At 46.2% G+C, this 26,969-nt stretch overlaps 2 long non-coding RNA genes across 10 annotated transcripts in view; both read left to right on the top strand.

Moving 5' to 3' along the window:
* Nucleotides 1-22,740, top strand: part of LOC127908039 (uncharacterized) — a 29,875-nt gene extending 7,135 nt beyond the window's left edge. For both annotated transcript variants that reach the window (XR_008066023.1, XR_008066022.1), the window contains 4 exons: nucleotides 2,344-2,676; nucleotides 2,796-2,937; nucleotides 3,038-3,141; nucleotides 22,609-22,740. This is a non-coding gene — a long non-coding RNA (uncharacterized LOC127908039). The remainder of the gene's footprint in view (nucleotides 1-2,343; nucleotides 2,677-2,795; nucleotides 2,938-3,037; nucleotides 3,142-22,608) is intronic.
* Nucleotides 3,209-4,059, top strand: LOC127908040 (uncharacterized). 8 transcript variants are annotated; one of them, XR_008066030.1, is made up of 3 exons: nucleotides 3,209-3,428; nucleotides 3,470-3,715; nucleotides 3,757-4,059. It is a non-coding gene; the product is annotated as an uncharacterized LOC127908040 (long non-coding RNA). The 8 variants fall into 8 exon arrangements; XR_008066031.1 differs by having other exon boundaries at nucleotides 3,470-3,797; nucleotides 3,839-4,059; XR_008066026.1 differs by having other exon boundaries at nucleotides 3,470-3,756; nucleotides 3,798-4,058.
* Nucleotides 22,741-26,969: the final 4,229 nt, after the last annotated feature.

Genomic DNA, 26,969 nt, shown 5'->3' with positions numbered 1-26,969 from the left:
GCTAAAAGCAATAAGAATTGGTCGTATAGAACGTCTGGAACAGAGAGTAAAAGGAGGTTTCTGGGGGCGATAAAATAGCATCAAGGTATAATGTACAGACAAAGGTATGGTAGGATGTGAATACAGTGGAGGTAAACCTAGGTATATGCTTTACAGCCAACGCTAGACAAACATTTGTCTTACATTTGTCTTGTGTAAGCAGGCAACCTTGTCACGAAAATCAGAAAAGCAATCAAATTAAATCGTTTACCTTTGATGAACTTCGGACGTTTTCACTCAAGAGACTCCCAGGTAGATAGCCAAAGTTCATTTTTTCCCCAAATATTATTTTTGGCGGCAAAATAGTTCCGTTTGTTCTTCACATTTGTTTGAGAAATCGCCGGAAATTGCGGTCACGACAACCCCGAAAAATATTCCAAATTAGCTCCATAATATTGACAGAAACATGGCAAACGTTGTTTAAAATCAATCCTCAAGGTGTTTTTCTAATATCTATTGGATAATATATCTGTCGGGACAATTAGTTTTTCAGTAGGACCGATTGGAGTAATGTATGCCTCTGTATTTTACCCGAAAATCTCTCTCGGAGCCACCATGTGACCACTTACGCAATGTAGCCGCCTACGGCCATTCTTCAACATAAATGCGTAAACATGGACAGAAACATGGAAACGTTTTTGCAATCAATCCTCAAGGTGTTTTTCAAATATCTTTTCGATAATATATCAACCGACAGTTGGCTTTTCAGTAGGACCGGGAGGAAAAATGGCTACCTCTCTCTTTCACGCAATAATCACTCTGAGAGCCATCAGCTGGCCACTTACGCAATGTGTTCGTTTACGCTCATTCTTCAACATAAAGGCGTGAAACTACGTCTAAAGGCTGTAGACACCTTAGGGAAGACATAGAAAAAGGAATCTGGTTGATATCCCTTTCAATGGGCAATAGGGATGCATAGAAAGACAGGGGTTTCAAAATAAGGGTCACTTCCTGATTGGATTTTTCTCAGGATTTCGCCTGCAATATCAGTTCTGTTATACTCACAGAGAATATTTTTACAGTTTTGGAAACTCTAGATTGTTTTCTATCCTAAGCTATCAATTATATGCATATTCTAGCATCTGGTCCTGAGAAATAGGCAGTTACTTTTGGAAAAATAACGTTCCCAAAGTTAAAAATAGTGCCCCTAGCTTAAAGTTGCACACATTTCTACAAAACTGTTTACGCTTTGTCATTATGGGGTATTGTGTTTAGATTGATGAGGGGAGAAAACAATTTAATACATTGTAGAATAAGGTTGTAAGAAAGTCAAAGGGTCTGCATACTTTCTGAATGCACAGTATAAGCCTGGGATATCAACCATTCAAAGTTGGCCTTAGTGGGAGTGACCATAGAATTCTATGTAAGTGACCTAACTGAGTAAAATATTTGCCTGCCATTAGGCCATGTCCTTTGCTAACCTAACATAACTAATGAAGGCCAAGTTTGATGTGTTTATCTTCTGACCATTTGGGCGGAAGTGTCTGGGAACGAGATTAGGTGTCATCTAAACGTAACTTTAGAGCTTGTTTCTTCCTTCAGCACAGCTTGTCCCCCTTTATATGTTTATATCTTATTCAACATAGTGGGTCATGTCACACTTGACATGGGTGATATTGTCACACAGTTATGCCACATTTATGAACCCTTTATAAAGCATGACATATACTTACAGATGCTAAATAACACATTTATGAAGTGCTTATGAAAGCATGAGGAAGGCTGTATAAAAGCCTTTATAAACTGAATGTAATTTAAAGCAGGACCATGAAGGTATACTGTGTATTCTGAAGTTATTATTTGAGAGCATTGAAGATTAAATCCCAATCAGTGAAAGAATGATTGATCTAGCTAACTAGCAGATTTACATCAATCATCAACATCAATGATCAGCTGATAGTCTGTCCTCTTTTCCTGATGTCCATCATGTCTTTGGTAACCAGTGGTGGAGTGATATTTGTTTATGACATCATCATGTCTTAATCAAAGTTTGTACCGACAGATGGCCCCTTTTTAATCTCTTTATAGAATATATCTAAAATGCATCCTCAGATTACGTCTGACCAAATCCACTGTCTCAATATCATGTTATATTTTTTAACACCTTCCTACACCAAGATAAGCATACCTCATTTCAAAATAGACTAAACATCAATGTCAATCTTGAATGATAATTCATCACGTTTTACTGGTGGAATGTCCACACTGCATGCCAATATATCATGGGAATATGCATTTAGATGTTATTGAATTACTGTTACGTGAGTGAATTAACCAGGAGCTATATGTATCAATCCTTTCCAGATAACAGAGGAAATGAGACTGTGGAGAGAGACCAGCTACAGACCAGTTACAACACACTGACTGAAGAGAGAGACCAGCTACAGACCAGTTACAACACACTGACTGAAGAGAGAGACCAGCTACAGACCAGTTACAACACACTGACTGAAGAGAGAGACCAGCTACAGACCAGTTACAACACACTGACTGAAGAGAGAGACCAGCTACAGACCAGTTACAACACACTGACTGAAGAGAGAGACCAGCTACAGACCAGTTACAACACACTGACTGAAGAGAGAGACCAGCTTCAGAAGGAAAGAGATGATCTCATGAGAAAGTTTTCTAATCTGAGTGAGTTTAACTGATAAATGATCATAACATCACATATGTATATGCTGTAAACGTGTGTTAGTATTCTACAATAATAGGTGCAGAATAATAAGATGGAAATGCATGTTATTTTCTTGTAGAACAAACCTGTCCTGAAGGCTGGCAGAAGTTTGAATCCAGTTGGTACTTCCTGTCTACTGTGAAAAAACCCTGGGGGAAAGCAGGCAGGACTGTCTGATGAGAGGAGCAGACCTGGTGATCGTAAACAGTGATAAGGAACAGGTGAGAGAATCAAACATCTCTTGGTCAGGAATGTATCTTCCAGTATTTAACACATGTTGACTAAAGTAGTTGACAACATCACTATATTTCTCACCAATAGGAGTTTCTCTTCAGCTTCAATAAGAGAGCCTGGATTGGTCTGACTGACTCTGTTACTGAGGGGGCCTGGAAATTTGTGGACGGCACCCCACTGACCACCCCAAGGTAAGAGACTACTGCTGTATAATAACACTGACCACCCCAAGGTAAGAGACTACTGCCCTATAATAACACTGACCACCCCAAGGTAAGAGACTACTGCTCTATAATAACACTGACCACCCCAAGGTAAGAGACTACTGCTCTATAATAACACTGACCACCCCAAGGTAAGAGACTACTGCTGTATAATAACACTGACCACCCCAAGGTAAGAGACTACTGCTCTATAATAACACTGACCACCCCAAGGTAAGAGACTACTGCTGTATAATAACACTGACCACCCCAAGGTAAGAGACTACTGCTCTATAACAACACTGACCACCCCAAGGTAAGAGACTACTGCTGTATAATAACACTGACCACCCCAAGGTAAGAGACTACTGCTCTATAATAACACTGACCACCCCAAGGTAAGAGACTACTGCTCTATAATAACACTGACCACCCCAAGGTAAGAGACTACTGCTCTATAATAACACTGACCACCCCAAGGTAAGAGACTACTGCTCTATAATAACACTGACCACCCCAAGGTAAGAGACTACTGCTGTATAATAACACTGACCACCCCAAGGTAAGAGACTACTGCTCTATAATAACACTGACCACCCCAAGGTAAGAGACTACTGCTGTATAATAACACTGACCACCCCAAGGTAAGAGACTACTGCTCTATAATAACACTGACCACCCCAAGGTAAGAGACTACTGCTGTATAATAACACTGACCACCCCAAGGTAAGAGACTACTGCTCTATAATAACACTGACCACCCCAAGGTAAGAGACTACTGCTGTATAATAACACTGACCACCCCAAGGTAAGAGACTACTGCTCTATAATAACACTGACCACCCCAAGGTAAGAGACTACTGCTCTATAATAACAATAACCACATTGTAATGAGTAGGACTGATTATCTGTGTTGTTCATAATTCAAAGACCACAAGGTGAGACTTGACCATCCAGGTGTGATAGAGACCTTTAACAAATTGCATGTGGCTTCAAATCATGTTCATAGATGTCATTCCACGAGCACTAAAGATATATCTTAAAATATCATTAAAAAACAGATAAAGTGTTGGTTCTTGTTCCAAATAAGGCAATGCTCCTTTTAAATCTGAAAAAACATGTCTGTATTTACATTGACACCTTTTCCTTGTGTTTTACATTGACTCTCTTGCACTGACTCTATGTACACTCACTAGACTCTACCCACACACTCCCTAGACTCTACCCACACACTCACTAGACTCTACCCACACACTCACTAGACTCTACCCACACACTCACTAGACTCTACCCACACACTCACGAGACTCTACCCACACACTCACTAGACTCTACCCACACACTCACTAGACTCTACCCACACACTCACAAGACTCTACCCACACACTCACTAGACTCTACCCACACACTCACTAGACTCTACCCACACACTCACTAGACTCTACCCACACACTCACAAGACTCTACCCACACACTCACTAGACTCTACCCACACACTCACTAGACTCTACCCACACACACTCACTAGACTCTACCCACACACTCACTAGACTCTACCCACACACTCACTAGACTCTACCCACACACTCACTGCACTCCACCCACACACTCACGAAACTCTACCCACACACTCACTAGACTCTACCCACACACTCACTAGACTCTACCCACACACTCGCTAGACTCTACCCACACACTGACTAGACTCTACCCACACACTCACTAGACTCTACCCACACACTCAGTAGTCTCTACCCACACACTCACTAGACTATACCCACACACTCACTAGACTCTACCCACACACTCACTAGTCTCTACCCACACACTCACTAGACTCTACCCACACACTCACTAGACTATACACACAAACTCACTAGACTCTACCCACACACTCACTAAACTCTACCCAGACACTCACTAGACTCTACCCACACACTCACTAGACTCTACCCACACACTCACTAGACTCTACCCACACACTCACTATACTCTACCCCCCACACACTCACAAGACTCTACCCCCACACACTCACTAGACTCTACCCACACAGTCACTAGACTCTACCCACACACTCACTAGACTCTACCCACACACTCACTAGACTCTACCCACACACTCACTAGACTCTACCCACACACTCACTAGACTCTACCCACACACTCACTAGACTCTACCCACACACTCACTAGACTCTACCCACACACTCACTAGACTCTACCCACACACTCACTAGACTCTACCCACACACTCACTAGACTCTACCCACACACTCACTAGACTCTACCCACACACTCACTAGACTCTACCCACACACTCACTAGTCTCTACCCACACACTCACTAGACTCTACCCACACACTCACTAGTCTCTACCCACACACTCACTAGACTCTACCCACACACTCACTAGACTATACACACAAACTCACTAGACTCTACCCACACAATCACTAGACTCTACCCACACACTCACTAGACTCTACCCACACACTCACTATACTTTACCCCCACACACTCACAAGACTCTACCCACACACTCACTAGACTCTACCCACACACTCACTAGACTCTACCCACACACTCACTAGACTCTACCCACACACTCACTAGACTCTACCCACACACTCACTAGACTCTACCCACTCACCACCAGACTCTACCCCACACACTCACTAGACTCTACACACACTCACTAGACTCTACCCACATACTCACTAGACTCTACCCACACACTCACTAGACTCTACCCACACACTCACTAGACTCTACCCACACACTCACTAGACTCTAGCCACACACTCACTAGACTCTACCCACACACTCACTAGACTCTACCCACACACTCACTAGACTCTACCCACTCACTCACTAGACTCTACCCCCACACACTCACTAGACTCTACACACACACTCACTAGACTCTACCCACATACTCACTAGACTCTACCCACACACTCACTAGACTCTACCCACACACACTAGACTCTACCCACACACTCAATGGACTCTACCCACACACTCACTAGACTCTAGCCACACACTCACTAGACTCTACCCACACACTCACTAGACTCTACCCACACACTCACTAGACTCTACCCACACACTCACTAGACTCTACCCACACACTCACTAGTCTCTACCCACACACTCACTAGACTATACCCACACACTCACTATACTCTACCCACACACTCACTAGTCTCTACCCACACACTCACTAGACTCTACCCACACACTCACTAGACTCTACCCACACACTCACTAGACTCTACCCACACACTCACTAGACTATACACACATTACATTACATTACATTTAAGTCATTTAGCAGACGCTCTTATCCAGAGCGACTTACAAATTGGTGCATTCACCTTATGACATCCACACAAACTCACTATACTCTACACCCACAAGACTCTACCCACACACTCACTAGACTCTACCCACACACTCACTAGACTCTACCCACACACTCACTAGACTCTACCCACACACTCACTAGACTCTACCCACATACTCACTAGACTCTACACACACACTCACTAGACTCTACCCACATACTCACTAGACTCTACCCACACACTCACTAGACTCTACCCACACACTCACTAGACTCTACCCACACACTCACTAGACTCTAGCCACACACTCACTAGACTCTACCCACACACTCACTAGACTCTAGCCACACACTCACTAGACTCTACCCACACACTCACTAGACTCTACCCACACACTCACTAGACTCTACCCACATACTCACTAGACTCTACCCACACACTCACTAGACTCTACCCACACACTCACTAGTCTCTACCCACACACTCACTAGACTCTACCCACACACTCACTATACTCTACCCCCACACACTCACAAGACTCTACCCACACACTCACTAGACTCTACCCACACACTCACTAGACTCTACCCACACACTCACTAGACTCTACCCACACACTCACTAGACTCTACCCACTCACTCACCAGACTCTACCCCCACACACTCACTAGACTCTACACACACTCACTAGACTCTACCCACATACTCACTAGACTCTACCCACACACTCACTAGACTCTACCCACACACTCACTAGACTCTACCCACACACTCACTAGACTCTAGCCACACACTCACTAGACTCTACCCACACACTCACTAGACTCTACCCACACACTCACTAGACTCTACCCACTCACTCACTAGACTCTACCCCCACACACTCACTAGACTCTACACACACACTCACTAGACTCTACCCACATACTCACTAGACTCTACCCACACACTCACTAGACTCTACCCACACACACACTAGACTCTACCCACACACTCAATGGACTCTACCCACACACTCACTAGACTCTAGCCACACACTCATTAGACTCTACCCACACACTCACTAGACTCTACCCACACACTCACTAGACTCTACCCACACACTCACTAGACTCTACCCACACACTCACTAGTCTCTACCCACACACTCACTAGACTATACCCACACACTCACTAGACTCTACCCACACACTCACTAGTCTCTACCCACACACTCACTAGACTCTACCCACACACTCACTAGACTCTACCCACACACTCACTAGACTCTACCCACACACTCACTAGACTATACACACATTTACATTACATTACATTTAAGTCATTTAGCAGACGCTCTTATCCAGAGCGACTTACAAATTGGTGCATTCACCTTATGACATCCACACAAACTCACTATACTCTACACCCACAAGACTCTACCCACACACTCACTAGACTCTACCCACACACTCACTAGACTCTACCCACACACTCACTAGACTCTACCCACACACTCACTAGACTCTACCCACATACTCACTAGACTCTACACACACACTCACTAGACTCTACCCACATACTCACTAGACTCTACCCACACACTCACTAGACTCTACCCACACACTCACTAGACTCTACCCACACACTCACTAGACTCTAGCCACACACTCACTAGACTCTACCCACACACTCACTAGACTCTAGCCACACACTCACTAGACTCTACCCACACACTCACTAGACTCTACCCACACACTCACTAGACTCTACCCACATACTCACTAGACTCTACCCACACACTCACTAGACTCTACCCACACACTCACTAGTCTCTACCCACACACTCACTAGACTCTACCCACACACTCACTATACTCTACCCCCACACACTCACAAGACTCTACCCACACACTCACTAGACTCTACCCACACACTCACTAGACTCTACCCACACACTCACTAGACTCTACCCACACACTCACTAGACTCTACCCACACACTCACTAGACTCTACCCACTCACTCACCAGACTCTACCCCCACACTCACTAGACTCTACACACACTCACTAGACTCTACCCACATACTCACTAGACTCTACCCACACACTCACTAGACTCTACCCACACACTCACTAGACTCTACCCACACACTCACTAGACTCTAGCCACACACTCACTAGACTCTACCCACACACTCACTAGACTCTACCCACACACTCACTAGACTCTACCCACTCACTCACTAGACTCTACCCCCACACACTCACTAGACTCTACACACACACTCACTAGACTCTACCCACATACTCACTAGACTCTACCCACACACTCACTAGACTCTACCCACACACACACTAGACTCTACCACACACTCAATGGACTCTACCCACACACTCACTAGACTCTAGCCACACACTCATTAGACTCTACCCACACACTCACTAGACTCTACCCACACACTCACTAGACTCTACCCACACACTCACTAGACTCTACCCACACACTCACTAGTCTCTACCCACACACTCACTAGACTATACCCACACACTCACTAGACTCTACCCACACACTCACTAGTCTCTACCCACACACTCACTAGACTCTACCCACACACTCACTAGACTCTACCACACACTCACTAGACTCTACCCACACACTCACTAGACTATACACACATTACATTACATTACATTTAAGTCATTTAGCAGACGCTCTTATCCAGAGCGACTTACAAATTGGTGCATTCACCTTATGACATCCACACAAACTCACTATACTCTACACCCACAAGACTCTACCCACACACTCACTAGACTCTACCCACACACTCACTAGACTCTACCCACACACTCACTAGACTCTACCCACACACTCACTAGAGTCTACCTCCACACTCACTAGACTCTACCCACTCACTCACTAGACTCTACACACACACTCACTAGACTCTACCCACATACTCACTAGACTCTACACACACACTCACTAGACTCTACCCACATACTCACTAGACTCTACCCACACACTCACTAGACTCTACCCACACACTCACTAGACTCTACCCACACACTCACTAGACTCTAGCCACACACTCACTAGACTCTACCCACACACTCACTAGACTCTAGCCACACACTCACTAGACTCTACCCACACACTCACTAGACTCTACCCACACACTCACTAGACTCTACCCACATACTCACTAGACTCTACCCACACACTCACTAGACTCTACCCACACACTCACTAGACTCCCACCCACACACTCACTAGACTCTACCCACACACTCACTAGACTATACACACAAACTCACTAGACTCTACCCACACACTCACTGCACTCCACCCACACACTCACTAGACTCTACCCACACACTCAATGGACTCTACCCACACACTCACTAGACTCTAGCCACACACTCACTAGACTCTACCCACACACTCACCAGACTCTACCCACACACTCACTAGACTCTACCCACACACTCACTAGACTCTACCCACACACTCACTAGTCTCTACCCACACACTCACTAGACTATACCCACACACTCACTATACTCTACCCACACACTCACTAGTCTCTACCCACACACTCACTAGACTCTACCCACACACTCACTAGACTCTACCCACACACTCACTAGACTCTACCCACACACTCACTAGACTATACACACATTACATTACATTACATTTAAGTCATTTAGCAGACGCTCTTATCCAGAGCACTTACAAATTGGTGCATTCACCTTATGACATCCACACAAACTCACTATACTCTACACCCACAAGACTCTACCCACACACTCACTAGACTCTACCCACACACTCACTAGACTCTACCCACACACTCACTAGACTCTACCCACACACTCACTAGACTCTACCCACATACTCACTAGACTCTACACACACACTCACTAGACTCTACCCACATACTCACTAGACTCTACCCACACACTCACTAGACTCTACCCACACACTCACTAGACTCTACCCACACACTCACTAGACTCTAGCCACACACTCACTAGACTCTACCCACACACTCACTAGACTCTAGCCACACACTCACTAGACTCTACCCACACACTCACTAGACTCTACCCACACACTCACTAGACTCTACCCACATACTCACTAGACTCTACCCACACACTCACTAGACTCTACCCACACACTCACTAGTCTCTACCCACACACTCACTAGACTCTACCCACACACTCACACACTCACTACTCTACCCACCCCACACACTCACAAGACTCTACCCACACACTCACTAGACTCTACCCACACACTCACTAGACTCTACCCACACACTCACTAGACTCTACCCACACACTCACTAGACTCTACCCACACACTCACTAGACTCTACCCACATACTCACCAGACTCTACCCCCACACACTCACTAGACTCTACCCACACACTCACTGGACTCTACCCACATACTCACTCAGACTCTACCCACACACTCACTAGACTCTACCCACACACTCACTAGACTCTACCCACACACTCACTAGACTCTAGCCACACACTCACTAGACTCTACCCACACACTCACTAGACTCTACCCACACACTCACTAGACTCTACCCACTCACTCACTAGACTCTACCCCCCACACACTCACTAGACTCTACACACACACTCACTAGACTCTACCCACATACTCACTAGACTCTACCCACACACTCACTAGACTCTACCCACACACACTAGACTCTACCCACACACTCAATGGACTCTACCCACACACTCACTAGACTCTAGCCACACACTCACTAGACTCTACCCACACACTCACTAGACTACCTACCCACACACTCACTAGACTCTACCCACACACTCACTAGACTCTACACACTCACTAGACTCTACCCACACACTCACTAGACTCTACCCACACACTCACTAGACTCTACCCACACACTCACTAGACTCTACCCACACTCACTAGACTCTACCCACACACTCAGAGACTCTACCCACACACTCACTAGACTCTACCCACACACTCACTGTGACTCTACCCACACACTCACTAGACTATACCCACATTACATTACATTACATTTAAGTCATTTAGCAGACTCTACCCACAGAGCACACTTGGTGCACTAGACTCTACCAAACACTCACTAGACTCACCCACAAGACTCTACCCACACACTCACTAGACTCTACCCACACACTCACTAGACTCTACCCACACACTCACTAGACTCTACCCACACACTCACTAGACTCTACCCACACACTCACTGAGACTCTACCCACACACTCACCAGACTCTACCACACACACTCACTAGACTCTACCCACACACTCACTAGACTCTACACACACACTCACTAGACTCTACCCACACACTCACTAGACTCTACCCACACACTCACTAGACTCTACCCACACACTCACTAGACTCTACCCACACACTCACTAGACTCTACCCACACACTCACTACTCTACCCACACACTCTACCCACACACTCACTAGACTCTACACCACACCCACTCACTCAGACTCTACCCACACACTCACTAGACTCTACCCACACACTCACCAGACTCTACCCACACACTCACTAGACTCTACCCACACACTCACTAGACTCTACCCACACACTCACTAGACTCTACCACACACTCACTAGACTCTACCCACACACACTCACTAGACTCTACCCACACACTCACTAGACTCTACCCACACACTCACTAGACTCTACCCACACACTCACTAGACTCTACCCACACACTCACTAGACTCTACCCACACACTCACTAGACTCTACCCACACACTCACTAGACTCTACCCACACACTCACTAGACTCTACCCCCACACACTCACTAGACTCTACCCACACACTCACTAGACTCTACCCACACACTCACTAGACTCTACCCACACACTCACTAGACTCTACCCACACACTCACTAGACTCTACCCACACACTCACTGACTCTACCCACACACTCACTAGACTCTACCCACACACACTCCCACACACTCTAGACTCTACCCACACACTCACTAGACTCTACCCACACACTCACTAGACTCTACCCACACACTCACTAGACTCTACCCACACACACACTGGACTCTACCCACACACTCACTAGACTCTACCCACACACTCACTAGACTCTACCACACACTCACTAGACTCTACCCACACACTCACTAGACTCTACCCACACACTCACTAGACTCTACCCACACACTCACTAGACTCTACCCACACACTCACTAGACTCTACCCACACACACTCACTAGACTCTACCCACACACTCACTAGACTCTACCCACACACTCACTAGACTCTACCCACACACTCACTAGACTCTACCCACACACTCACTAGACTCTACCCACACTCACTAGACTCTACCCACACACTCACTAGACTCTACCCACACACTCACTAGACTCTACCCACACACTCACTAGACTCTACCCACACACTCACTAGACTCTACCCACACACTCACTAGACTCTACCCACACACTCACTAGACTCTACCCACACACTCACTAGACTCTACCCACACACACTCACTAGACTCTACCACACACTCACTAGACTCTACCCACACACTCACTAGACTCTACCCACACACTCACTAGACTCTACCCACACACTCACTAGACTCTACCCACACACACTCACTAGACTCTACCCACACACTCACTAGACTCTACCCACACACTCACTAGACTCTACCCACACACTCACTAGACTCTACCACACACACTCACTAGACTCTACCCACACACTCACTAGACCCTACCCCACACACACTCACTGGACTCTACCCACACACTCACTAGACTCTACCCACACACTCACTAGACTCTACCCACACACTCACTAGACTATACACACAAACTCACTAGACTCTACCCACACACTCACTGACTCTACCCACACACTCACTAGACTCTACCCACACACTCACTAGACTCTACCCACACACTCACTAGACTCTACCCACACACTCACTAGACTCTACCCACACACTCACTAGACTCCACCCACACACTCACCAGACTCTACCCCCACACACTCACTAGACCCCTACCCCACACACTCACTAGACTCTACCCACACACTCACCAGACTCTACCCACACACTCACTAGACTCTACCCACACACTCACTAGACTCTACCCACACACTCACTGACTCCACCCACACACTCACTAGACTCTACCCACACACTCACTAGACTCTACCCACACACTCACTAGACTCTACCCACACACTCACTGACTCCACCCACACACTAACTAGACTCTACCCACACACTCACTAGACTCTACCACACACTCACTAGACTCTACCCACACACTCACTAGACTCTACCCACACACTCACTGGACTCCACCCACACACTCACTAGACTCTACCCACACACTCACTAGACTCTACCCACACACTCACTAGACTCTACCCACACACTCACTAGACTCTACCCACACACACTCACTAGACTCTACCCACACACTCACTAGACTCTACCCACACACTCACTAGACTCTACCCACACACTCACTAGACTCTACCCACACACTCACTAGACTCTACCCACACACTCACTAGACTCTACCCACACACACTCACTCAGACTCTACCCACACACTCACTAGACTCTACCCACACACTCACTGACTCTACCCACACACTCACTAGACTCTACCCACACACTCACTAGACTCTACCCACACACACTCACTAGACTCTACCCACACACTCACTAGACTCTACCCACACACACTCACTAGACTCTACCCACACACTCACTAGACTCTACCCACACACTCACTAGACTCTACCCACACACTCACTAGACTCTACCCACACACTCACTAGACTCTACCCACACACACTCACTCACTGACTCTACCCACACACTCACTAGACTCTACCCACACACTCACTAGACTCTACCCACACACACTCACTACTGGACTCTACCCACACACTCACTAGACTCTACCCACACACTCACTAGACCCTACCCACACACTCACTAGACTCTACCCACACACTCACTAGACTCTACCCACACACCACTAGACTCTACCCCCACACACTCACTAGACTCTACCCACACACTGCCACTAGACTCTACCACACACTCACTAGACTCTACCCACACACTCACCGACTCTACCCACACACTCACTAGACTCTACCCACACACTCACTAGACTCTACCCACACACTCACTGACTCTACCCACACACTCACTAGACTCTACCCACACACTCACTAGACCCTACCCCACACACTCACTAGACTCTACCCACACACTCACTAGACTCTACCCACACACTCACTAGACTCTACCCACACACTCACTAGACTATACACACAAACTCACTAGACTCTACCCACACACTCACTGCACTCCACCCACACACTCACTAGACTCTACCCACACACTCACTAGACTCTACCCACACACTCACTAGACTCTACCCACACACTCACTAGACTCTACCCACACACTCACTAGACTCTACCCACACACTCACTAGACTCTACCCCACACACTCACTAGACCCTACCCCCCACACACTCACTAGACTCTACCCACACACTCACTGGACTCTACCCACACACTCACTAGACTCTACCCACACACTCACTAGACTCTACCCACACACTCACTGACTCCACCCACACACTCACTAGACTCTACCCACACACTCACTAGACTCTACCCACACACTCACTGGACTCTACCCACACACTCACTGGACTCCACCCACACACTACTAGACTCTACCCACACACTCACTAGACTCTACCCACACACTCACTAGACTCTACCCACACACTCACTAGACTCTACCCACACACTCACTAGACTCCACCCACACACTCACTAGACTCTACCCACACACTCACTAGACTCTACCCACACACTCACTAGACTCTACCCACACACTCACTAGACTCTACCCACACACTCACTAGACTCTACCCACACACTCACTAGACTCTACCCACACACTCACTAGACTCTACCCACACACTCACTAGACTCTACCCACACACTCACTAGACTCTACCCACACACTCACTAGACTCTACCCACACACTCACTAGACTCTACCCACACACTCACTAGACTCTACCCACACACTCACTAGACTCTACCCACACACTCACTAGACTCTACCCACACACTCACTAGACTCTACCCCCACACTCACTAGACTCTACCCACACACTCACTAGACTCTACCCACACACTCACTAGACTCTACCCACACACTCACTAGACTCTACCCACACACTCACTAGACTCTACCCACACACTCACTAGACTCTACCCAACACACTCACTAGACTCTACCCACACACACTCACTCACTGGACTCTACCACACTCACTAGACTCTACCCACACACTCACTAGACTCTACCACACACACTCACTCAGACTCTACCCACACACTCACTAGACTCTACCCACACACTCACTAGACCCTACCCACACACTCACTAGACTCTACCCACACACTCACTAGACTCTACCCACACACTCACTAGACTCTACCAACACACTCACTAGACTCTACACACACACTCACTAGACTCTACCAACACATACTCACTAGACTCTACCCACACACTCACTAGACTCTACCCACACACACACTAGACTCTACCCACACACTCACTGGACTCTACCCACACACTCACTAGACTCTAGCCACACACTCACTAGACTCTACCACACACTCACTAGACTCTACCCAACACACTCACTAGACTCTACCCACACACTCACTAGACTCTAACCCACACACTCACTAGACTCTACCCACACACTCACTAGACTATACCCACACACTCACTAGACTCTACCCACACACTCACTAGACTCTACCCACACACTCACTAGACTCTACCAACACACTCACTAGACTCTACCCACACACTCACTAGACTCTACCCACACACTCACTAGACTCTACCACACACACCCCACATTTAAGACTCTAACAACACACTCCACTAAATTGGTGCATTCACACTCACTGACATCCACCAAACTCACTATACTCACACTCACTAGACTCTACCAACACACTCACTAGACTCTACCCACACACTCACTAGACTCTACCCACACTCACTAGACTCTACCACACACTCACTAGAGTCTACCAACACACTCACTAGACTCTACCACACACTCACTAGACTCTACCACACACTCACTAGACTCTACCACATACTCACTAGACTCTACCAACACACTCACTAGACTCTACCCACACACTCACTAGACTCTACCCACACACTCACTAGACTCTACCCACACACTCACTAGACTCTACCCACACACTCACTAGACTCTAGCCACACACTCACTAGACTCTACCCACACTCACTAGACTCTAGCCACACACTCACTAGACTCTACCCACACACTCACTAGACTCTACCCACACACTCACTAGACTTCTACCACACACTCACCAGACTCTACCCACACACTCACTAGACTCTACCCACACACTCACTAGACTCTACCCACACACTCACTAGACTCTACCAACAAACTCACTAGACTCTACCCACACACTCACTGACTCTACCACACACTCACTAGACTCTACCCACACACTCACTAGACTCTACCCACACACTCACTAGACTCTACCCACACACTCACTAGACTCTACCCACACACTCACTAGACTCTACCCACACACTCACTAGACTCTACCCCCACACACTCACTAGACCCTACCCCACACACTCACTGGACTCTACCCACACACTCTCACTAGACTCTACCCACACACTCACTAGACTCTACCCACACACTCACTAGACTCTACCCACACACTCACTGCACTCCACCCACACACTCACTAGACTCTACCCACACACTCACTAGACTCTACCCACACACTCACTAGACTCTACCCACACACTCACTGGACTCTACCCACACACTCACTAGACTCTACCCACACACTCACTAGACTCTACCCACACACTCACTAGACTCTACCCACACACTCACTAGACTCTACCCACACACTCACTGACTCCACCCACACACTCACTAGACTCTACCCACACACTCACTAGACTCTACCCACACACTCACTAGACTCTACCCACACACTCACTAGACTCTACCCACACACACTCACTAGACTCTACCCACACACTCACTAGACTCTACCCACACACTCACTAGACTCTACCCACACACTCACTAGACTCTACCCACACACTCACTGGACTCTACCCACACACTCACTAGACTCTACCCACACACACTCACTCACTGGACTCTACCCACACACTCACTAGACCCTACCCCCACACTCACTGGACTCCACCCACACACTCACTAGACTCTACCCACACACTCACTAGACTCTACCCACACACTCACTAGACTCTACCACACACTCACTAGACTCTACCCACACACACTCACTAGACTCTACCCACACACTCACTAGACTCTACCCACACACTCACTAGACTCTACCCACACACTCACTGGACTCTACCCACACACTCACTAGACTCTACCCACACACTCACTAGACTCTACCCACACACACTCACTCACAGACTCTACCCACACACTCACTAGACTCTACCCACACACTCACTGGACTCTACCCACACACACTCACTAGACTCTACCCACACACTCACTAGACTCTACCACACACTCACTAGACTCCTACCCCCACACACACTAGACTCTACCCACACACTCACTAGACTCTACCCACACACTCACTAGACTCTACCCACACACTCACTAGACTCTACCCACACACTCACTGACTCCACCCACACACTCACTAGACTCTACCCACACACTCACTAGACTCTACCCACACACTCACTAGACTCTACCCACACACTCACTAGACTCTACCCACACACTCACTAGACTCTACCCACACACTCACTGACTCTACCCACACACTCAACTAGACTCTACCCACACACTCACTAGACTCTACCCACACACTCACTAGACTCTACCCACACACACTCACTACTGACTCTACCCACACACTCACTAGACTCTACCCACACACTCACTAGACTCTACCCACACACACTCACTCACTGGACTCTACCCACACACTCACTAGACTCTACCCACACACTCACCAGACTCTACCCACACACTCACTAGACTCTACCCACACACTCACTAGACTCCCCTACCCACACACTCACTAGACTCTACCCACACACTCACTAGACTCTACCCACACACTCACTAGACTCTACCCACACACACTCACTCACTGACTCTACCCACACACTCACTAGACTCTACCCACACACTCACTAGACTCTACCCACACACTCACTGACTCTTACACACTCACTAGACTCTACCCACACACTCACTAGACTCTACCCACACACACTCACTAGACTCTACCCACACACTCACTAGACTCTGCCCACACACTCACTGGACTCTACCCACACACTCACTAGACTCTACCCACACACTCACTGGACTCTGCCCACACACACTCACTGGACTCTACCCACACACTCACTAGACTCTCTACCCACACACTCACTAGACTCTACCCACACACACTCACTCACTGGACTCTACCCACACACTCACTAGACTCTACCCACACACTCACTAGACCCTACCCCCACACACTCACCAGACTCTACCCACACACTCACTAGACTCTACCAACACACTCACTGGACTCTACCCACACACTCACTAGACTCTACCCACACACTCACTGCACTCCACCCACACACTCACTAGACTCTACCCACACACTCACTAGACTCTACCCACACACTCACTAGACTCTACCACACACTCACTGGACTCCACCCACACACTAACTAGACTCTACCCACACACTCACTAGACTCCCACCCACACACTCACTAGACTCTACCCACACACACACTCACCACTGGACTCCACCCACACACTAACTAGACTCTACCCACACACTCACTAGACTCTACCCACACACTCACTAGACTCTACCCACACACACTCACCACTGGACTCTACCCACACACTCACTAGACTCTACCCACACACTCACTAGACTCTACCCACACACTCACTGGACTCCACCCACACACTAACTAGACTCTACCCACACACTCACTAGACTCTACCCACACACTCACTAGACTCTACCCACACACTCACTAGACTCTACCCACACACTCACTGGACTCCACCCACACACTCACTAGACTCTACCCACACACTCACTAGACTCTACCCACACACTCACTAGACTCTACCCACACACTCACTAGACTCTACCCACACACACTCACTAGACTCTACCCACACACTCACTAGACTCTACCCACAAACTCACTAGACTCTACCCACACACTCACTAGACTCTACCCACACACTCACTAGACTCTACCCACACACTCACTAGACTCTACCCACACACACTCACCACTGGACTCTACCCACACACTCACTAGACTCTACCCACACACTCACTGGACTCCACCCACACACTCACTAGACTCTACCCACACACTCACTAGACTCTACCCACACACTCACTAGACTCTACCCACACACTCACTAGACTCTACCCACACACACTCACTAGACTCTACCCACACACTCACTAGACTCTACCCACACACTCACTAGACTCTACCCACACACTCACTAGACTTACCACACACTCACTAGACTCTACCCACACACTCACTAGACTTCTACCCACACACACTCACCACTGGACTCTACCCACACACTCACTAGACTCTACCCACACACTCACTAGACTCTACCCACACACACTCACTCACTGGACTCTACCCACACACTCACTAGACTCTACCCACACACTCACTAGACCCTACCCCACACACTCACTAGACTCTACCCACACACTCACTAGACTCTACCCACACACTCACTAGACTCTACCCACACACTCACTAGACTCTACCCACACACTCACTGCACTCCACCCACACACTCACTAGACTCTACCCACACACTCACTAGACTCTACCCACACACTCACTAGACTCTACCCACACACTCACTAGACTCTACCCACACACTCACTAGACTCTACCCACACACTCACTGGACTCCACCCACACACTAACTAGACTCTACCCACACACTCACTAGACTCTACCCACACACTCACTAGACTCACCCACACACACTCACTCACTGGACTCTACCCACACACTCACTAGACTCTACCCACACACTCACTAGACTCTACCCACACACACTCACCACTGGACTCTACCCACACACTCACCAGACTCTACCCACACACTCACTAGACTCTACCCACACACTCACTAGACTCTACCCACACACTCACTAGACTCTACCCACACACTCACTAGACTCTACCCACACACTCACTCAGACTCTACCCACACACTCACTAGACTCTACCCACACACACTCACTCACTGGACTCTACCCACACACCTACTAGACTCTACCCACACACTCACTAGACTCTACCCACACACTCACTAGACTCTACCCACACACTCACTAGACTCTACCCACACACTCACTAGACTCTACCCACACACACTCACTAGACTCTACCCACACACTCACTAGACTCTACCCACACACTCACTAGACTCTACCCACACACTCACCAGACTCTACCCACACACTCACTAGACTCTACCCACACACACTCACTCACTGGACTCTACCCACACACTCACTAGACTCTACCCACACACTCACTAGACTCTACCCACACACACTCACCACTGGACTCTACCCACACACTCACTAGACTCTACCCACACACTCACTAGACCCTACCCCCACACACTCACTAGACTCTACCCACACACTCACTAGACTCTACCCACACACTCACTAGACTCTACCACACACTCACTAGACTCTACCCACACACTCACTGCACTCCACCCACACACTCACTAGACTCTACCCACACACTCACTAGACTCTACCCACACACTCACTGGACTCCACCCACACACTAACTAGACTCTACCCACACACTCACTAGACTCTACCCACACACTCACTAGACTCTACCCACACACACTCACTCACTGGACTCTACCCACACACTCACTAGACTCTACCCACACACTCACTAGACTCTACCCACACACACTCACTCACTGGACTCTACCCACACACTCACTAGACTCTACCCACACACTCACTAGACTCTACCCACACACTCACTAGACTCTACCCACACACTCACTAGACTCTACCCACACACTCACTAGACTCTACCCACACACTCACTAGACTCTACCCACACACTCACTAGACTCTACCCACACACACTCACTCACTGGACTCTACCCACACACTCACTAGACTCTACCCACACACTCACTAGACTCTACCCACACACTCACTAGACTCTACCCACACACTCACTAGACTCTACCCACACACACTCACTCTAGACTCTACCCACACACTCACTAGACTCTACCACACACTCACTAGACTCTACCCACACACTCACACATACTTACACTGATACTGAAATACATGTACACACAAAACACACACACGTATATTGACGCCACAAATCAGTCCCATTTAAAATCTTATTTCTTACCTGTCCTCTTACTCTAACCCTAACCCTAACCCTAACCTTAACCCTAAAACTAAGCCTAACCCTAACCCTAACCCTAACCCTAACCCCAACCTTAACCTAAACTAACCCCAACCCTATACTAATTCTAACCTTAACCCTAAACCCTCGAAATAGTATTTTTAACACATCCACACACAGACACACAGACACACTTTCACATTCTTCACGCTCACTTTGCAACTCTGTTTATTACCTATCCTAACCGCCTTCACTTTTATTCTGTGTTAATATTTTCATTTTTTTATTTAGCAAATGTTTTATCAATTTATTACTTAATATTTAACTCTGTATTGTTGGCGATTGACACGTAACGAAGCATTTCATGGTAAAGTCTACACCTGTTGTATTTCGCATGTGACAAAATATGATTTTTATTATTTTATTTCCTGTCTTGTTTACGCTGTAGTTACTGGTACTCACAGCAGCCTGATAATGGTGGTGACAACCCAGCAAATCGGAAGGAGGACTGTGTTGAGCTGAACATGGAAACATGGCGTCCTGTAAAGGCATGGAATGACCTGTCATGTTTACTCACCGTTACTGGGATTTGTGAGAAAGTGGTTTAACATCACCATGACAACAGAGGAGGCTGGTGGGAGGACGCGCACACATACAGCACCTTACAGTGCACACAACTTCATTCTCTCTTCTCTAAGACGCACCAACACACTGCTGGTACTGCACTGAGGGGCAAAACAACCTGATAATGGTGGTGTACCAAGATATAACTAGGACTGTGCTGATGGTAATATTGGGCATTCTGAACCTGTATATAAATATTCTGACATATCATTTACCTCTCAACATAACTGGATTTGTGAAGAGTTATACAGTAGCTCATTATATAGTAGTGCTACAGTGCTAATGCATCTCTCTAGTTAAACAGTGTGTAGACATACTGTCATCTGTAAAATGATTGCTGGGCTTTAAACCCAGCAGGACCGCCGGCTTTTCTGTTTATGGTGGGAATATTTTTGTGGATTTCATTTTTCCGAACAGTTTTGTTGGACTGGGTCTTTATGCACCCTGTGTGTGTGGCGTGACCGTCTCTCTGTTTTTGGAAATAAACGATCCACATCTTTGTACTACCCTGCTCTCTGCGCCTGACTCCTCCACCCACTACTTCTAGAAGCCGTTACAGTCATGCTTTAGCTATATTGTGTAATTTTGGTCATTTGTTCATAAAGTAGCTTCCTGTTTATCAGAATTGAGATGACAGCACTCTTGAGCAAACGGTCGCTGCCAACCCTAAATCGGGCGGGGTTGGTTCTCAGAGTTCTAATCAGAAATAGTAGTGATGTCGGATGATGTTTATTCTGTTTGTAATCATAATGTAGGATTGTGTGTGTATGTATGCGTGTGTGTGTTCAGGCAGTTAACCCACTGCTCCTAGGCCGTCATTGAAAATAAGAATTTGTTCTTAAATGACTTGCCTAGTTAAATAAAGTTAAAATAAATAAAATAAAATTACAATGTTAGAATTTGTTGTTCAATACATGTAACATAGTATATTTCTCTGACAGAGCTAAACAGTGGAAAACCTGTCCTGAAGGAAACCTGTAGCAATACAGAGAGAGTGGGGAGAGGGGGAGATAGGTAGCTAGACAGCTACTACAACCTGACAAAAGAGAGAGTGACCAGCTACAGAACAGTTACAACACCCTGACTAAAGAGAGAGACCAGTTACAGACCAGCTACAGCAACCTGGCTGAGGACAGAGACCAGCTACAAACCAGTTACAACAACCTGACTGAGGAGAGAGACCAGTTACAGACCAGATACAACAACCTGACAAAAAGAGAGAGAGACCAGCTACAGAACAGTTACAACACCCTGACTAAAGAGAGAGACCAGTTACAGACCAGCTACTACAACCTGACAAAAGAGAAAGAGACCAGCTACAGAACAGTTACAACACCCTGACTAAAGAGAGAGACCAGTTACAGACCAGCTACAGCAACCTGACAAAAGAGAAAGAGACCAGCTACAGAACAGTTACAACACCCTGACTAAAGAGAGAGACCAGTTACAGACCAGATACAACAACCTGACTAAAGAGAGAGATCAGCTGGAGAAGGAGGAGAGGAGATAAGAGGAGAGGAATCTAGGAAAGACTAATTAAGATAGAGCCTTGGTGTCAGAGAGAGACATAGAGGAAGAAGAAGAACATTAGGAGAATGAGGAAGAGTGAACAAATAATTGATCTGTTTAGATATAGAGGAGAGGATTAGGCATACTGTACTCTGTAAAATCTTCTTCATTATTTGTATTAACAACATTGCCATAGGATTATGCTTAACTGTAAGTGACAGTTTTAACTGTTTTAACTGATGAGAAACTGTCAAATCAACACGTCACAGGCCACCACTTGACTTCCCCACTTTAGCTTCTAACAGAAACGTTTTAGTTTCCGACCATGCTTATGTTTTAAACATATATTTTAGTAGATACAAAATGTGACCTGAGTTCACATATAGATCAAATAGTATTACTGAGACTTTGACACCCCAGCCTTCAAACGAAGGTCACGTTATGTCTTGTATTCTGTGACCAGCCACCTATTTCATCACATACATCACCAATGGTCTGAGGCCATATAGAGAGGGGCATTTTATCTATCTATGCTGTCTGTGTGTGACATCGGTGTGAAGAGTTAGACAGAAGTGTCGGTGGGAAATCAATGTCTGCATTTTTCTCAGAAGTTAAAAAGGGAGTTGTGTGTGTGTGTGTGCTCTCAATCTTCAGTGTTTGTGTCCAACTGCAAGTCACACTGTTTTATGTATAAAAAATATATATAATAATAATAATAATAATTAAAACCTCTTATGGATAAGGGAGACGTCTCAACTGGCTAATTGCTGGGGGAAATGCACAGCGCCAGATTCAAATAAAATGCTATATGTAACGGCGTTCTTCGTTTGTAGAAAGAGAGTCGGACCGAAATGCAGCGTGGTGGTTACTCATGTCTTTAATGAAGGAATCGCGATACATGAAATAACTTAATCAAATACAAAACAACAAACGGAACGAAACCTAATACAGCCTATTTGGTGAACACTACACAGAGACAGGAACAATCACCCACGAAATACAAAGTGAAACCCAGGCTACCGAAATACGGTTCCCCATCAGAGACAACAAGAATCACCTGACTCTGATTGAGAACCGCCTCAGGCAGCCAAGCCTATACTAGACACACCCCTAATCAACCACAATCCCAATGCCTACAAAAAACCCAATACGACAATACAATAACCCCATGTCACACCCTGGCCTGAACAAATAATAAAGAAAACACAAAATACGAAGACCAAGGCGTGACACTATAAAATTCAAACTTTCATGAAATCACACATGTAAGATACTCAATTAAAGCTACACTCGTTGTGAATCCAGCCAACATGTCAGATGTAAAAATGCTTTTCGGCGAAAGCATAAGAAGCTATTATCTGATAGCCTGCATCATCTGCACCAGCAGTAAACAAAGGAGCAGGCGCTACACAAAACGCTGAAATAGAATATAAAACATGCAATACCTTTGACGAGCTTCTTTTGTTGGCACTCCAATATGTCCATAAACATCACAAATGGTCCTTTTGTTTGATTAATTCCATCCGTATATATCGAAAATGTCCATTTATAAAGCACGTTTGATCCAGAAAGAAACAGCTTACAAAAATGCAACGTCACTACAAAATATTTCAAAAGTTGCCTATAAACTTTGCCAAAATATTTCAAACTACTTTTGTAATACAACGTTAGGTATTTTTAAACGTTAATAATCGATCAAATTGTAGACGGGGCAATCTGTATTCAAAACAGGAAAGAAAAGAAACCAGCACTGCTTTTCAAGTCTTGCGCAACTCACAAAGTGTCCCCAGTTCTGAGTTGGCCTACTTCTTCATAGCACAAAGGAATAACCTCAACCATATTCCAAAGACTGCCGACATCGAGTGGAAGCGGTAGGAACTGAAAATAGGTTCCTATTAAATATCCGTTGGCAAAGGCAATTTAGGGAACAGAGAGGGGAAAAATAATAATTCTGAACAGTTAGTCCTCTGGGTTTTGCCTGCTACACAAGTGCTGTTATACTCACAGACAAGATTCAAACCGTTTTAGAAACTTCAGAGTGTTTTCAATCCAAATCTATGAATAATATGCATATCTTATATTCTTGGCATGAGTAGCAGGAAGTTGAAATTGGGCACGCTATTTATCCAAAAGTGAAAATTCTGCCCCATAGCTTTATGAGGTTAATTAAAGGACTAATGAATCACTATGGTATGGACTAACATCTAGTTGTTAAAGGACTAATGAATCACTATGGCATGGACTAACATCTAGTTGATGAAGAACTAATGAATCACTATGGTATGGAGTAACATCTAGTTGTTAAAGGACTAATGAATCACTATGGTATGTAGTAACATCTAGTTGTTAAATGACTAATGAATCACTATGGTATGGACTAACATCTAGTTGTTAAAGGACTAATGAATCACTATGGTATGTAGTAACATCTAGTTGTTAAAGGACTAATGAATCACTATGGTATGTAGTAACATCTAATTGTTAAAGGACTAATGAATCACTATGGTATGTGGTAACATCTAGTTGTTAAAGGACTAATGAATCACTATGGTATGGACTAACATCTAGTTGATAAAGGACTAATGAATCACTATGGTATGTAGTAACATCTAGTTGTTAAAGGACTAATGAATCACTATGGTGTGGACTAACATCTAGTTGTTAAAGGACTAAATG

Source organism: Oncorhynchus keta, chromosome 16 (assembly GCF_023373465.1).
Source record: "Oncorhynchus keta strain PuntledgeMale-10-30-2019 chromosome 16, Oket_V2, whole genome shotgun sequence".
NCBI lineage: Eukaryota > Metazoa > Chordata > Actinopteri > Salmoniformes > Salmonidae > Oncorhynchus > Oncorhynchus keta.
The sequence above is the reverse complement of the archived record's forward strand: the minus strand, read 5'-3'. Positions and strand labels throughout refer to the sequence as shown.